The sequence below is a fragment of the Mesoplodon bidens genome (assembly GCF_964165515.1).
Source record: "Mesoplodon bidens genome assembly, chromosome: 11".
NCBI lineage: Eukaryota > Metazoa > Chordata > Mammalia > Artiodactyla > Ziphiidae > Mesoplodon > Mesoplodon bidens.
Window position 1 is genome coordinate 51,116,186 of NC_138167.1, and position 14,181 is coordinate 51,130,366.

At 37.4% G+C, this 14,181-nt stretch overlaps 1 protein-coding gene across 2 annotated transcripts in view; it reads left to right on the forward strand.

Moving 5' to 3' along the window:
- Window positions 1-14,181, forward strand: part of NELL2 (neural EGFL like 2) — a 460,631-nt gene that overhangs the window by 74,057 nt on the left and 372,393 nt on the right. The window lies entirely within an intron of this gene.

Below are 14,181 nucleotides of genomic sequence, written 5' to 3' on the forward strand. Positions count from 1 at the left end.
CTTGGTTTCTCTCTTCCCCCGCCCCCTCCTTTCTTACTTTGTACTCTTGCCAGTTCTAATGGATAGTCCCTTAATTACTGTACAGAAACTCCGATGGCAGATGGTTGATTTTGGAGTCTGGGTAACAATGAATTTTATAACACAAACGCCTCATTTGGGTGAAATTGATTTAGGTAGGGAATAGGGTAGCTTAATCTTAGTTAAGACACTGCTCTCTGAAAGTTTCAAGTACAGTGGTGACCAGTTGCAGAGGAATTTCTTTATGTGGGTAGCTTTGTGGAAAAATTAATATCTTTCAATAGTTTTAACTACTGTATGTCACAAACACACTATATTTGAGACAAGATTCCTCATTGAAAGATAATGATTCTTCTCCATCAATGACAGGAGAAAGGAAATAATATTCTCTTAGAAATTATTTTGAAAATATTTCAAATAAATGTTAATTCAGAAGTATACTTTGTCTCACCATAAATCGTGTACTTAGGATTTTAAGACTGTTTTTGAAGTCAGTGGACTTTGGCTATGCACAAGTGTCTACATTTAAATTTATATTTAGGTGTGTTATGTAGTCAAAGCAAATTCCAATGCATCAATCCTTCAGCTTTGATTTACCAACCTTTTTGAAGATTGCTTGGTTTGTGGGAAGGTGCTGTAACATGAGCTTCTAAAAGGTAGCTAAACACATACAGAAAGACTAGTTTCACATATGGTAAAGTACAGATGAAGGCAAAAGAGAAATGGAATTTGGTTTAACATATTTGATGGACTGACCAAAGCTTCTTCTCCCCACCCCACCCAGTTTTTCTTTTGTAATTTCGGTGCTGTGGCTTCAAAAAAACTACAACTCATGATTACTAAAGAGTTGGATATGCAAAATAAAACCACTTCAGCAAATTTGCCACCAAGAAATAGGCATAAAATAAAACTTGAGTGTTTCTGTAGTGGTGTTGTTGCGTGGTATAGCCAGTATGTGTCACCATGGACAGTAACACAAAAGCTTACTGTTGGAAAAGGAGGAAATTGACATGTGTTGCATTTATTTAAAGCAAGTTTACTCTTACAATAAGTTAAATGCAATTTTCTGTTTTAATTATGGTGAGCCCACTAAATGCTTTTATTGTGAGGGATATTCGTGATAATATTTTATTTACTTAAAGTTCTTTTTTTTGGTGGGGAGTGGGGGTGTGATTTGGATATTGACTCCTTTAAAAATAATGACCAAACCTAATAAAGGAAATAAGACTTAGACTGTCAGCAAAATTCACAGAGCAGAATAAAAGTGTCATTAGAGTTAAGCTTCTGTTTTTCTCTTTTTCTTCTTCTCCTTTTTTTTTTTCAATCTCTGAGTTTTCAATCCCTGTGAGCTGGAAACAAAATTACTTCAGGGCTGCCAATTTGATTAACTGGAAAGCTTTACAGAAGCTAAAGCTCCTGATAAACAAATGGCATTGAAGTGCCGTTAAAATTTCCAAAGGTCCTTTAAATTATATTGGTGTTCTTCTTGCCTTTCTCTGAAGACCGTCTGAGCTGTCACAAATAGAAACCTTCAGGACTGTGCATTTTATGTTCTGATGCTAGACAATTTCTAGGAAATAGTCTCAAGGCACCAATATCTTTTCCTGGTTAAATTTTTATAAGAAATGTCTAGTATTCATTTTTATTTAAATTGCCAGTTCTTCAAGGTAGGCATTGTGTTGTGAATGAATTGGCCATACTTACTACATATCAGTACATACTTACCACATATTCACACTGATGAATTGTTTTGTTTCCTTGTTTGTACTAAGCACAATATTTAGAGTAAATGCCTGACAAATATAGTTTATGAGATTTGGAGGTGTAAAGTTTTATTTCTTGCCAAATTATGCACCTTATTTCATATAGCCAATCAATCAGCAAGTATTTGCTACCTGCTGTGTTCTCAGTAGGCATGTATTACTGATGTGTTTATTATGCTCTAATGATTTCTCTTATTCTCAGATTTAGATTATAAAATTGACAACATGTAGACCTTTGGCCCTGCTTGATAGTTTTGCATTACCTTGGAAAGGTCTTTTCTCTGCTGTTAGAATGTGGAAACTGTTTTTAAGAAGTCAGTTCTGGGCTTCACTGGGATTACATGGATTTTAGAGAGACAAAAGCTTTCAGCCTCTGAAGATTTTATGGATTCGCTTTATAGTGAATTGAGGGTGCTGCGGATATTTTTGTATAGTCTTCAAAATGGCATAGCAGGAATAGTAACACATTACAAACCTGTGAGGTGCTCTCAGATTTCACATAAACCTATCAGATAAGTTACTTTGTGCTATCAGATATGTTCCAAATAGATGGAAGAGCTTTTTGAACCCTCAAATCTCTATAACTATCTTCTTTTGTCTCATCTTTAAATTAAAGAAATCTCAACATACAATTTCCCAATGATTTTTGCTCATTTAATATTGCTTCTCCATTTGGCTAGTTCATTCTTCTCTTTATTGTTTTTTAATATGCTTATAATTCAGTACTTTTAGAAACTAAATAGTTTTTGTAAATTATTGTGCACTAAGATTCTACTATTACTTAATAACTATTATATTTATTACATATGTATAATAAAAGCAAGTAGAAATGTATTTCAAAGTCATACCTGATTTTTGTCATATATAGCATCACTAAAATTGTTTTGTTGTTGTTGAAATTTGGTTTGCAGTTGCTTTGGAAATTGAAGTAATAAGATGCTAAATTAGATCATCTTTTGATACATGTGGCTTTTGATCTGTGCCAATTATACTTTTCAAAAGAAAAAAGTGACCAGGCAACAGTTTGGAATCTATATCAAGATCTTCCATGTATTTCTAGCTACAATCTGACTGATAGCCACAAAAATACACTTATGGTTTTAAAAAATAGAGGACCAGGTTCTGACAGTCAAAAGACCTATGAAAGGTGGTAAAGAATTCTGAAATGTTAAGGGCTAGTGCAATTATAAATAGAATTCTACCAACCTTGTTTAAAGTCTAGGGAATATTCTTCAAGTTAACGATTATAATAATCTTTCCTCTTTGTACATGAGACACCAAGAATGAGAGAATACAGAAGCATAGTTCTAGGACTTTCTAACATGATTTTTAGATCTTTGGCTTTAACATTTTGTCTGGCCAGGTTCCCAAACTAGATAGTTTCCTCTGTTGGTTTAATAAAGTTTCTTCTAGGGTGATCACAGATTTTATAATGTCACTAATCCCCACGAGAGAAGTAGATAAAATCAAAGCATATTTTTTTTCCCTGAGTTGGTCATTGGGAAATAAATATTTAGTAATTATTTTTAAAGAACTTTAAGATTTTAAAGGAAAAAAAAATGTTCACAAGTCTACCTTATGCCAGTATTTGAAAACAGGAATGAAATTGGGCATTTGGTGGTGAGTCATTGGCTTGACTAGTTACAATGGTAACTGCATTAAGGAAAGTGAGGTGGCAGTGAGTACTTTTCTTCAGTATGAAGATCAGAGTACCTGTGGACTTAGAGACAATGGTCATTTTGATGCCGCATTAGAATAGAATAACACAATGACTGTGGGCTTTGAAGAGATGGGCTTTGAAACCAGTTAGACCCAAGTGGAATTTCATTAGTTGTGTTTCTATGGTGAAGTTACTTAATTTCTATGAGCTTCAGTGCCCTAAATTATAAAATTAATGTTATGAAGAATTTTTTTGTGCACTTATTCTGCTAGGTGTTAGGCCTATAACAAATGAAGTTAGAACTTTACTTTTATAGTGCCTTAAAAATAGTCATTAAACAAACAATTACACAGATAATAATTTAATCACTATTAAGATAAATGATATGAAGAGAAACTAAGGATGTAATGGGAATCTACATTCTTGTTTAGGGAGTCACAGGATCAAGGAAACTGTCTTTGAAGGAGAGTCATTTAAGCTGATCGCCAAAGGATAAATAAGAGTAGTCTGGGGAAGAGGAGCTGTGGGTATTCAGAAAGGAAGAGTAACACAGGCAAAGGAAATAGCATGAGCAAAGATCCTGACCTGAAATGAGCATGGTGCACTTGAGAAAATGGAAGAAATCCAGAGTAGTGGAAATGTAAGTGTTATGATATGAAATGAAGCAAACAAAGAAAGCACGGATCAGTTTACACAGTAGATCATATTTATACAGAAGAATTGAAAATTTATCATTATACAAGATATACTGTGGTGGGCAGAATAATAATCCCTCAAAGATGTTCACGTCCTAAGCCTAGGAACGGAGAATATGTTGTGTTACATGTCAAGGGCGAATTAAGGTTGCAAATCTTGGATGATCTGGGTAGGCCTCATGTAATCACAAAGGTCCTTTAAATCTGGAAGAGGGATATAGAAGAGTCAGTGTCAGAGTGATGCAAAGAAGAATGGCTAGACCTGCCATTGCTGGCTTTGAAGATAAAAGTGGGCCACGGCCAAAGAATGTGGGCAGTCTCCAGAATTTAGAAAAGCGAGAAAACAGATTTTCATTTAGTGTTTCCAGAAGGAACACAGCATAGCTGACACCTTGATTTTAGCCCAGTGAGATACAATTTGGACTTCTGACCTCCAGAGATGTGAGAGAATAAATTTGTGTTGATTTAAGCCACTATGTGTGTGGTGATTTGTTACAGCAGCAATAGGAAACCTATACAGATTTTGATTCATGGAAGTGGGGATGCTGTAAGAAATACCTAAAACTGTGGAAGTGGCTTTGAAATTGGGCAATAGGCATAAGCTGGAAGAATTTTGAGGAACATGATAAAAAAGGCTAGATTGCCTTGAATAGACTCTTAGTAGAAATACGGACATTGGCGATTCTCCTAGTGAAGATTCAGAAGAAGATGGAACATGGTAAACAAAACCCAAATCACCTTTGAGAATACCTAAACTGACATGAACAGACTATTTGTAGAAATATAGACATTAAATGCAGTGCTAGTGAGGGCTCAGATAGAAATCAGGAACATGTTATTGGAAACTAGAGGAAAGGATACCCTTGTTATATACTGACAGAAAGCTTAGCTGAATTCTGCCCTGCAGTTGTGTAGAAAGCAAAACGTGTAAACATGAGTTTAGATATGTAGCTGAGGTGATATGTATGCAAAGTTTTAAAGGTGTAGCCTGGCTTTTTCTTGCTGCTTATAGTAAAATGTGAAAGGAGAGAGATAGGTTGAGAGAACTGTTAGGCAAAAAAGGAACCAGAACTTGATATCTGAGAAATTCTTAACGTGTCCAGATTGCAAAATATGCTAAAATTAGGAGATTCACTGGCAGGAAAGCCTACTCAGGAGAGTAAGCCAATAGTGTGGCCTAAAAACCTTTTGCTAGTGCCTTAGAAGTAAGGTCAGAGTAGTCAGTCACACAGAGGGCACTTTGAAGAAATTGAACGTGTGACTCATGTATTCCCTCAGACATCTCAGTGGAAACCTGTAATAGAGATGGATTTATCCAGGAAATATTTGTGAAGGAACCTGTTGTTTAATGGAGTAAATTTCTATGATGCATGTGGGAAACCCACAAGGTTCTTGAGAAGACCATAACAGCAATAACACTCCTGGCTTAACCTGAAAGGGCAAGTGAGAAAATGTAATGAAAGAAGGTTGTTGGGTCCCCAAAATTCTACAAGCAAGAAATAGGCTGGTTAAACTACTCAGCTGCAAACATGTGCCACCTTTCACGAGCAGAACTGAGAGCCCAGAAGACAGAGCTTAGAGCCTAAAGGGTGGAGCCAAGAATCACAGAGGATTATTCGCAGATCTTAAAACCAAATGCAGTTTACCTGGCTGGATTTCAAAATTGCATGGATCTGGTGTCTAATTTTTTTAACTTCCATTTTCTCCCTTTTTGAATGTGGATGTCTATAACTGTTATCCTATTTCTATCCCACCATTTTATTTGGGGAGCAGTTAACTTGTTTCTTGAGTTTTACAGGTTCACATATGAGAGAAATTGTGTCCTAGGATGGATAATACCCAGAGTCTCATTTATACCTGATTTAGATGATGAGATTTAGGGCTTTTGAATTGATAAGATTTAGACCAGATTTTAAACTTTGGGTTGATATTCTAATGGGTTGAGACTTTGGGGGACTCTGGGATAGAGTAAATGTGTTTTGCCTGTGGGATGGTTATAAATCTTGCTGAAGGACAGATTTTGGCAGGCTGGATAATGGTCCTCCAACTGTCCACATACTAAATCCTAAGAACCTGTAAATATGTTATGTTACGGGGTAAGGGGGGATTAAAGTTGCTGAAGGAATTAAGGTTGCTAATCAGTGGACTTTAAAATATGGGCTTCCCTGGTGGCGCAGTGGTTGAGAGTCTGCCTGCCGCTGCAGGGGACGCGGGTTCGTGTCCTGGTCCGGGAAGATCTCACATGCTGCGGAGCAGCTGGGCCCTTGAGCCATGGCCTCTGAGCCTGCGTGTCCGGAGCCCGTGCTCTGCAACGGGAGAGGCCGCAGCAGTAAGAGGCCCGTGTACCAAAATAAATAAATAAATAAATAAAATTAAAAAATAAAAAATAAAATAAAATATGGAGATTATTTGGGATTATTTGGGTGGACTTCATGGAATCACTCGGGGGGTGCCCACAGGGCCATGTACCCAGGGCCATGGCCATGGCACTCCTTTAAATATGGAGGAGGGAGGTAGAAGAGTCAGTGTCAATGTAATGTAACATGAGAAAGACTTGATTGTCCTTGCTGACTTTGCACTTGGAAGGTGGTCTTGAGCCAAGGAATGTGGGCAGCTTCTAGAAGCTGTAAAAAGTGAGGAAATGGATTTTCCCCTAGAATCTCCAGGAGGAGCTCAGCCTCACAGACACCTTGATTTTAGCCCAGTGGGATTCCTTTTGGACTTCTGAACCTCTAGAACTGCGAGATAATAAATTTGCATTGATTTAGCCATTAAGTTTGTGGTGATTTGCTACAGCAGCGATAGGAAACTGATGTATATGTTAAACGTTAATGTTCATTTATTTTGTAACTGAATTAAACTTTCTTTTGAGCCCACCTTCTACTATGCATGAGAATAAATTTGTTCAGTGGTTGGAAACTTGAACTAGCCAGTTAAAGTTATCTTAGTCATTCGGGACTTAAAAGTTTTTTAAGTGTAAATTCAGAGTCTTCATACTAAATGATGAGTCTTTAAGGGATTCTCACCATCATTCTGAGAACATTCTGAGTAAAATCAAGTTGTGGGTTTTTTCAATTGTGCTTCTTTTTAAAAAATGCACCCCTTCTTCCCCCAAAAGGTTCATCCAGAGGTTGAGGGGGAAAATTAGAAAGCATGCATATCTTGGAAGTAGAATGGATAGCACTTAGCATGGTGTTTGGCACCCAGTCAGTATGGTAGTCAGAACTATGGACAGGGGCAAGGATTACTAGAGTTCTCTATCAAAAGTGCCAGGGGTATCTGTAGGATGCAACTAGGTTTGACTTGGGAGGAGCTGGAGCAATCTTGACAGGCTCTGACTGGTGAATGATCTCGAATGTCATGGCTAAAGTGCACCCTGGATAATAACTGAAGTGAAGGGCCTTTCTGTGGCTTTATTCCATCTCCCACTAGCTCATTCACCTCATGCTGGTCCCAGACCCCGTTCTTGCAGACACCTATCCTTTTTTGAGTTCTTGTTATTATCTGCCCATAATTCAGATAATTATTGTCCATATGCTAACTGGTAACTTTGGTATTAGATATTAAGGCCTTATGGTGTGATGTCTCCTGTTGATTTTACTTTAATTCAATTTAACAAATATTTATTGCACTGCTATTATGTATAAGGATAGGACATACAGTATAATGGAGGAAAGAAAATGTCTACATAAGTTATTACAGGAGGTAAAGCAGGAACCAAAATTTAATTGTAAATAGTGAAAAAGTAAATTGGGGACTTTTATCTTAAAGAAGCTAGAAACTATGAAAATCATTTGTCCTAGTCTACATTTGACAAAATGTAGGTAATCATTTAACTATTAGTCAGTTATAAGAACAAGTAAATAAAATCAAGTGTTGGGGTTTTCTGTTTGCTTATTTTTGCAAAAATATCTGAGGACTGTCTCTTAACCTTTTAATAAGAAATCATTTATTTTGAGGTATTTATCATTTTGGTCAAATTTTTATTTTTCATGTTAAAAATTTATCTACCTATATCAGGTCATCATAAGTTAGTGCCTTTGTGTGTCATTTGAGCATTCCTCTTACATTGTTTTTATCAATTTTATGAAACTTTTCATCTTTTGCTAGTTTTAGTTTAGAATTGACATTGAAGAGAGATGCCAGTCATGTGGAAACTCATTTTGTAGGGGATAATTTTTGTTATGGTAACTTGTGCTTCACATTTGTTGAAACTCAGATATAAACCACTGTAATTAGGAAGAATTAGGGAGAGAATTAGATGGGAAGAAAAGTGGAGCACAGCTCTTCCCTTTCCCATTAGGGCTGCTGCCAGGAACTGGACATGGGCCCTTGGACAAGTATTTGCTGAGTTGTTCTTGATGGCAACCCTCCTGACAGTCTTCATTCTGGGGAAGAGATGGGGAACCCAGACAACCAGGTGTCTCTCCCTTCAAAGAGAAGATTTAGAATGAGGACAACAAACCAGTGCTTGGAAGGTCACACTCTACCTGTCTAGACAAAGGGAAGAAATGATGGAGACAATTCCAAGTTCAAATTGATGTGCAGTAGTAATTAGGAACATGGACTCCAGAGCTAGGTATCTTGGGTTCAAATTTTGGTTCCTTTGTTCACTAGTGTGAACTTGAACTTGTTATTTAACGTATCTCTGCTTCAATTGAGATAATGACAGTACTATTTCTTAGAGTTGATGTGTAGATTATATGAATAAAACCGTGTATGGCATTTACTAAACATTCAGTACACGTTAAATATTGTTTTTATTTGGAATTAGCTTAGCAGCAGATCAAGCTCCCTTGGATTGTTTTATGGGCTCCCTGGTAGAAATGCTGGATTTTGTGGAGGAGCTAACCTAAGGTGACTTTCATGTGATGCAGGGATGAAGGTGAAGGTAGAGTGGAGTGGGGGAGAAACTGACCCTGAAGCATCTCCTGTTCTATTTTTGTTGTTTGGGCTTTGCTTGGGAGAAGAGGACATGCGGTTTTGGGTAGAGAGAAATGAGAACAAATGGTCCGTTTGGAGAGGAAGGGGTAAAATCTGCCCTGTTGTACCACTGTTCAGAAGTGGGGGGGGGCATAGAGAAAACCAGCAAAAGAAGATTCAGAACATAGTTCCTCTACAGTCACCCCAACACACATTACTTTTTAAGTGAATTAAAGGTTTAGCTTAGATTTTGAGTCATGTATTGTGGGGAGAAGCGTTAGAAGTTCTGAAAAACAACACAGTTGTTTTCCCTGGCTCTGTCTGGGTCACCTTGGCTTTCCTTGACAGGGTACCAGCGTGGTCTGTTGGTGGGAGCTGGTGGTAGAGGATAAGATTCCAGGGAACCTTGAATGGTGGTTTAGGGGCCAGGGTAATGTTGACAGAACCTTTGGGGGTGGTCCTTTCGGTCCTTTATGAATCAGAGTCACTTTCCCTACATTTCCTGCTACATCTTTGGCTTTTCTTGAATATCTTGCTGGCATGATTGTTTCTCTCTATAGTCCCTCTGCCAATTTTCATTCCAGTGGCACCTGGGACTCTGGTCTTAAGTGATTTACTGTCTTGTCTCTCTATTGAGACTATAAGTTCCCCAGGGAAAGGATCATGTCATATACTTTTCCTGGCCACTAATAACTCTGTGCCAGTTCCTTCTCTGCATTGTTTTTCCTCTTTCTTTTTCCTGGTGAACTTTTACATATTATTCAGGACTCACCTAAGATACTAATCTTTCCTTGGTAGAATTGTTGTTTCTTCTTCTGTGTTCTCTAAGCTTTCTTTACTGAAACAACCACCTCACTGTATTATAGCTAGGGTTTTCTTTGTAACATAAAAACTCTGACCACTTTTATTTTCCTTGCTGCTACTTCCCCGATCCACATCATCATCATCTTTTGCCTGGATTATTGCAATAGCCTCCTAAGCAGTCTTCCTGTTTACCCTCTTGCTCCCCTGCAGTCTGTTCTCAACATACTTGTCAGAGTGATCTTTGCAAAACATAATTCACATCATGTCACTGCTTTGCCCCAAACATTCAGTGGTACCCCATTTCACTCAAAGTCAAAAATAAAGTTCTTATTATGCCCTACAAAGACCTACATGAACACTCCCACCCCACTGCATTACTTTCTGGCCTAATTTGCTGCTCTCTGCCTTGCTCTTGGCTTTAACTCTACTGGCCTTCTTCCTGTTCCTTAAATAGGCCTGGCACTCTCTTGACTCAGGGCCTTTGCATTGGCTATTTGTTCTGCCTGGAATCCTACTCTCCCAGATATCTACATGTTTTCCCACTAACTTTCTTCAGATGTTTTCTCAAATATCAGTTTGTTAATGAGGCTTACCCTGACCACTGAGTAAAATTTCAACTTGTCTTTTACCCCACAAGTATTCTTGATACCCTTTATTCTGATCTGTTAATTTCCATAACATTTACCATCTAACATGCTATGTAATGCACTTATTTATCATTTGAATCGTTTATTCTCTTTCTTCTCTCTGGAGAGTAAGCTCCATAAGAGCAGGGCTTCTTAGATGTTTTATTAACTAATATATCACCCAAGTGTCTAGCATATAGTAAGAACTCCATAAATATTTGTCACATGAATCTACTTGTCTTGCTAACGAGATTGCGATCTCCTTGAGGCTTGGGACTCTGCCTTGTTCCTTGTGGCCTCCTGGCCTATTGTGGTGGCACACATAATATGCTCAGTAAACCATCAGTAAGTGAATATTTGTAAAGTTGAATTGAGTCCATTTAGTCACGACAAATCTGATTTTTTTGGTGACATTATTATATTTTATATTTATGTAACTTTAAAGAAGGCTGAAGGACTCTTGTACTAAATCAAAACACCTACGTTCTTCTCCAGTCATAAGGAAAGGTAAGAGGGTTGAGAGGCATTGAAAAAGGGTAGCTCTGCTTAACTTAGTCTCTGAATTATTCTGAGAGAGCTCTTCTGTATCCCAAGATGAAGTGTGCCACAGAGGAAACAGCAGCATGGTGAAGAACCTGGACGTCGTGAACACTTGTTGACAATGAGAGTTTAAAATTTTAGTTTGAAGTATTGTGAATTCACCATTTAGCAGAGACACTCATATTCATATGAACGTACTAAGAAAGATTTCCAAGGCAGGTAGGATTGATTTGGATTATCTATGCTATGGTACTTTTCCACTGTTGCAAATCAAGCAAACAAACTGAAATGTATCCAGAGGACAGCAACCGGAGAATTGAAAGGTTTGGAAACCATGTCAGATGAGGAACAGTTGAAAGAGTTTGGAATTTTTAGCCTGGAGAATAAAAGACACTGGAGATAGGACCCTAGATTTTAGATATTTGAAGGACAGTCATGTACGGGAGGGCTTAGGTTTATTTCGTGTTGTTCTAGAGCAGTAATGCCCAGATGTCAGCCTGATGATCAGTGGTTAATTGACTGCCTTGTTAAAAATACTCTCTGGCCTTCCTAAACTAACTAAGTTTGTATTTCTGGGGGTGAATCCTAGGAATCTATATTTTGAAAAATCTTCCTGTGATTTTGATGTTCAGCCAAATTTGTGAACCATTGTCTAGAAATAAACTGTCCAATATAGCAGCCACTGGCCACATGTGGCTCTTGAGCACTTGAAATGTGCCTCGTACAGACTGAGATGCAGTGTAAGTATCAAAATACACATGGGGTTCTGAAGACAGTCTAAAAAAAGAAGGTAAAATCTCAATATTTTAATGTTGATTATATGTTATGATAATATTTTGGATATATTTGGTCAAATAGATACATTATTAAAATTAAAATCACCTGTTCCTTTATTTCAAAATGTGGCTAATAGAAACTTAAAATTATTCATGTGACTCACATTTGTGGCTCTCATACTTCTTCTACTGGGCAGAACTGTTATAGAGGGCAAAACTAGAATCTGCAAAGAAAGTTAGGAAGAGGAAATTTTTGAGTCAATGTAAGAAAAGCATTTTCAACAAATAAATTCAAAAATTAAGAGGCTTATTTTAAGCAATATTTGTCCATCCATCCGTCCATGCATCCATCCATCCATCCAATAAACATGCTTCTAATAATACTCAAATAGAAATTAAATGACCTATTTCAGGGGAGATGTTTCAATGGGTGTGGAGTGGGGATTAGACTAAATGATTTCTAAGATTACTTTAGTTCCAGCTAAAAGTAAATTACTATCTTTTCCCTTTTAATTAACTTTTTATTGTAACCACGGGTGTCCAAGACATCTTCTTTTTCATCTGTCTGACAATCCTTGACTCTCTCTTCAAAACAGTTCCCTTTTAAAAAGCATCTTGAAGTTCTAGTACTCTGAAGTTTGCTCCTGAGAGGTATCCTGTCATTTACTACTGTGCTGTGCATTTTGTATCTGATTTATAAATATTCCTTCTTTTTTATTTTATTTATTTATTTATTTATTTATTTAAAGAAGATGTTGGGGGTAGGAGTTAATTAATTAATTAATTAAATTTTGCTGTGTTGGGTCTTCGTTTCTGTGTGAGGGCTTTCTCTAGTTGTGGCAAGTGGGGGCCACTCTTCATCACGGTGCGTGGGCCTCTCACTATCGCGGCCTCTCTTATTGTGGAGCACAGGCTCCAGATGTGCAGGCTCAGTAGTTGTGGCTCACGGGCCTAGTTGCTCCGCGGCATGTGGGATCCTCCCAGGCCAGGGCTCGAACCCGTGTCCCCTGCATTAGCAGGCAGATTCTCAACCACTGTGCCACCAGGGAAGCCCTTCCTTCTTTTTTAAAATTGAAATATAGTTGATTTACAATGCTGTATTAATTCTGTTGTACACCAAAGTTGATTCAGTTATATATATATGAACATTCTTTTTTATATTCTTTTCCATTACGGTTTATCACAGGATATTGAATATAGTTCCCTGTGTTACACAGTAGGACCTTGTGGTTTATCCATTCTATATATAATAGTTTGTGTGTGCTAACCCCAAACTCCCAGTCCATCCCTCCCTCCACCCCCATGCCTCCCGGCAACCACAAGTCTGTTCTCTATGCCTGTGAGTCTGTTTCTGTTTCGTAGATAGGTTCATTTGTGTCATATGAATATTCCTTCTTATGGTAGTGATCCACTTTATTTCTTCCATTCACTGGTGTTTTAGTGTTTAATCTATTTTGCTTGTCTATTTAAATGGAGAATCCCCTAGGCAAGCAGTATGTCTAATTCTATGTTCTTATAGTCTAACACATTGTACTGATGGACCATTAAATGTCCCAGAAAAAGTGCCAAATAGATTAAGTATTTTAGAGCAGAATATATAACCTATATTTTTAGAACGCATTTAAATTTCCGGCAGTAATTGGTAGCTGAACATCCTCACTATGAGTCGTGTGTGTTGACATATACTTGTAACTGAGCAGAGTTCTTCCTGGAGACTAACAGATTGTTAAAAAAAAAAAAGACACATAAAAACGGTTGCTGCATGCTACCAATGAGAGGCAGTGCTCCTAGAAACTGAATGTTGAACCTGGATGTTTCCTGAGAGCCTGTCGATTTTGGAGGAGGACATGTTCTCTTATATACTTTGGTGTATTCTTACTACATTTCATCAAATTGCTAATTATACTATAAATACAGATTTGTTTAAAGTGTTTGAGTACTCCTGAGAGGCAGCTTATTTTATGTTACCATCATTTATGTTTGTTCTTCCTTCTGAGACATTTTCAAAAGTTCAGTTGAAATGTAAATACTTTGCTTCTGGTAATACTTCCTGTCCCCTGATGTTCAGACTGAATTTTTATAGGATACTTAATAGATAATTTAATTCAAACATCTTAGAAAAGCACTGTGACTCTAGGCTTTCTGTTTTTGCCTTTCAAATGAAAACAAGGAGATTTTTCACTACAGGAGAGGAAACATCATACCCCAAGTAAAGGGAAGATTTGCTTTAAGATGTCTCAAAGGTGGGATTGTTGCATCCAAATTTGAGACCAAAGAATCCAAACTTGGGCTTGTCTGGGGTTTTAGGACACTTCATGTTTCATTACTATTCTGAAAGAAAACATGTGGACATGACTTTACCAAATTTCTTTAACT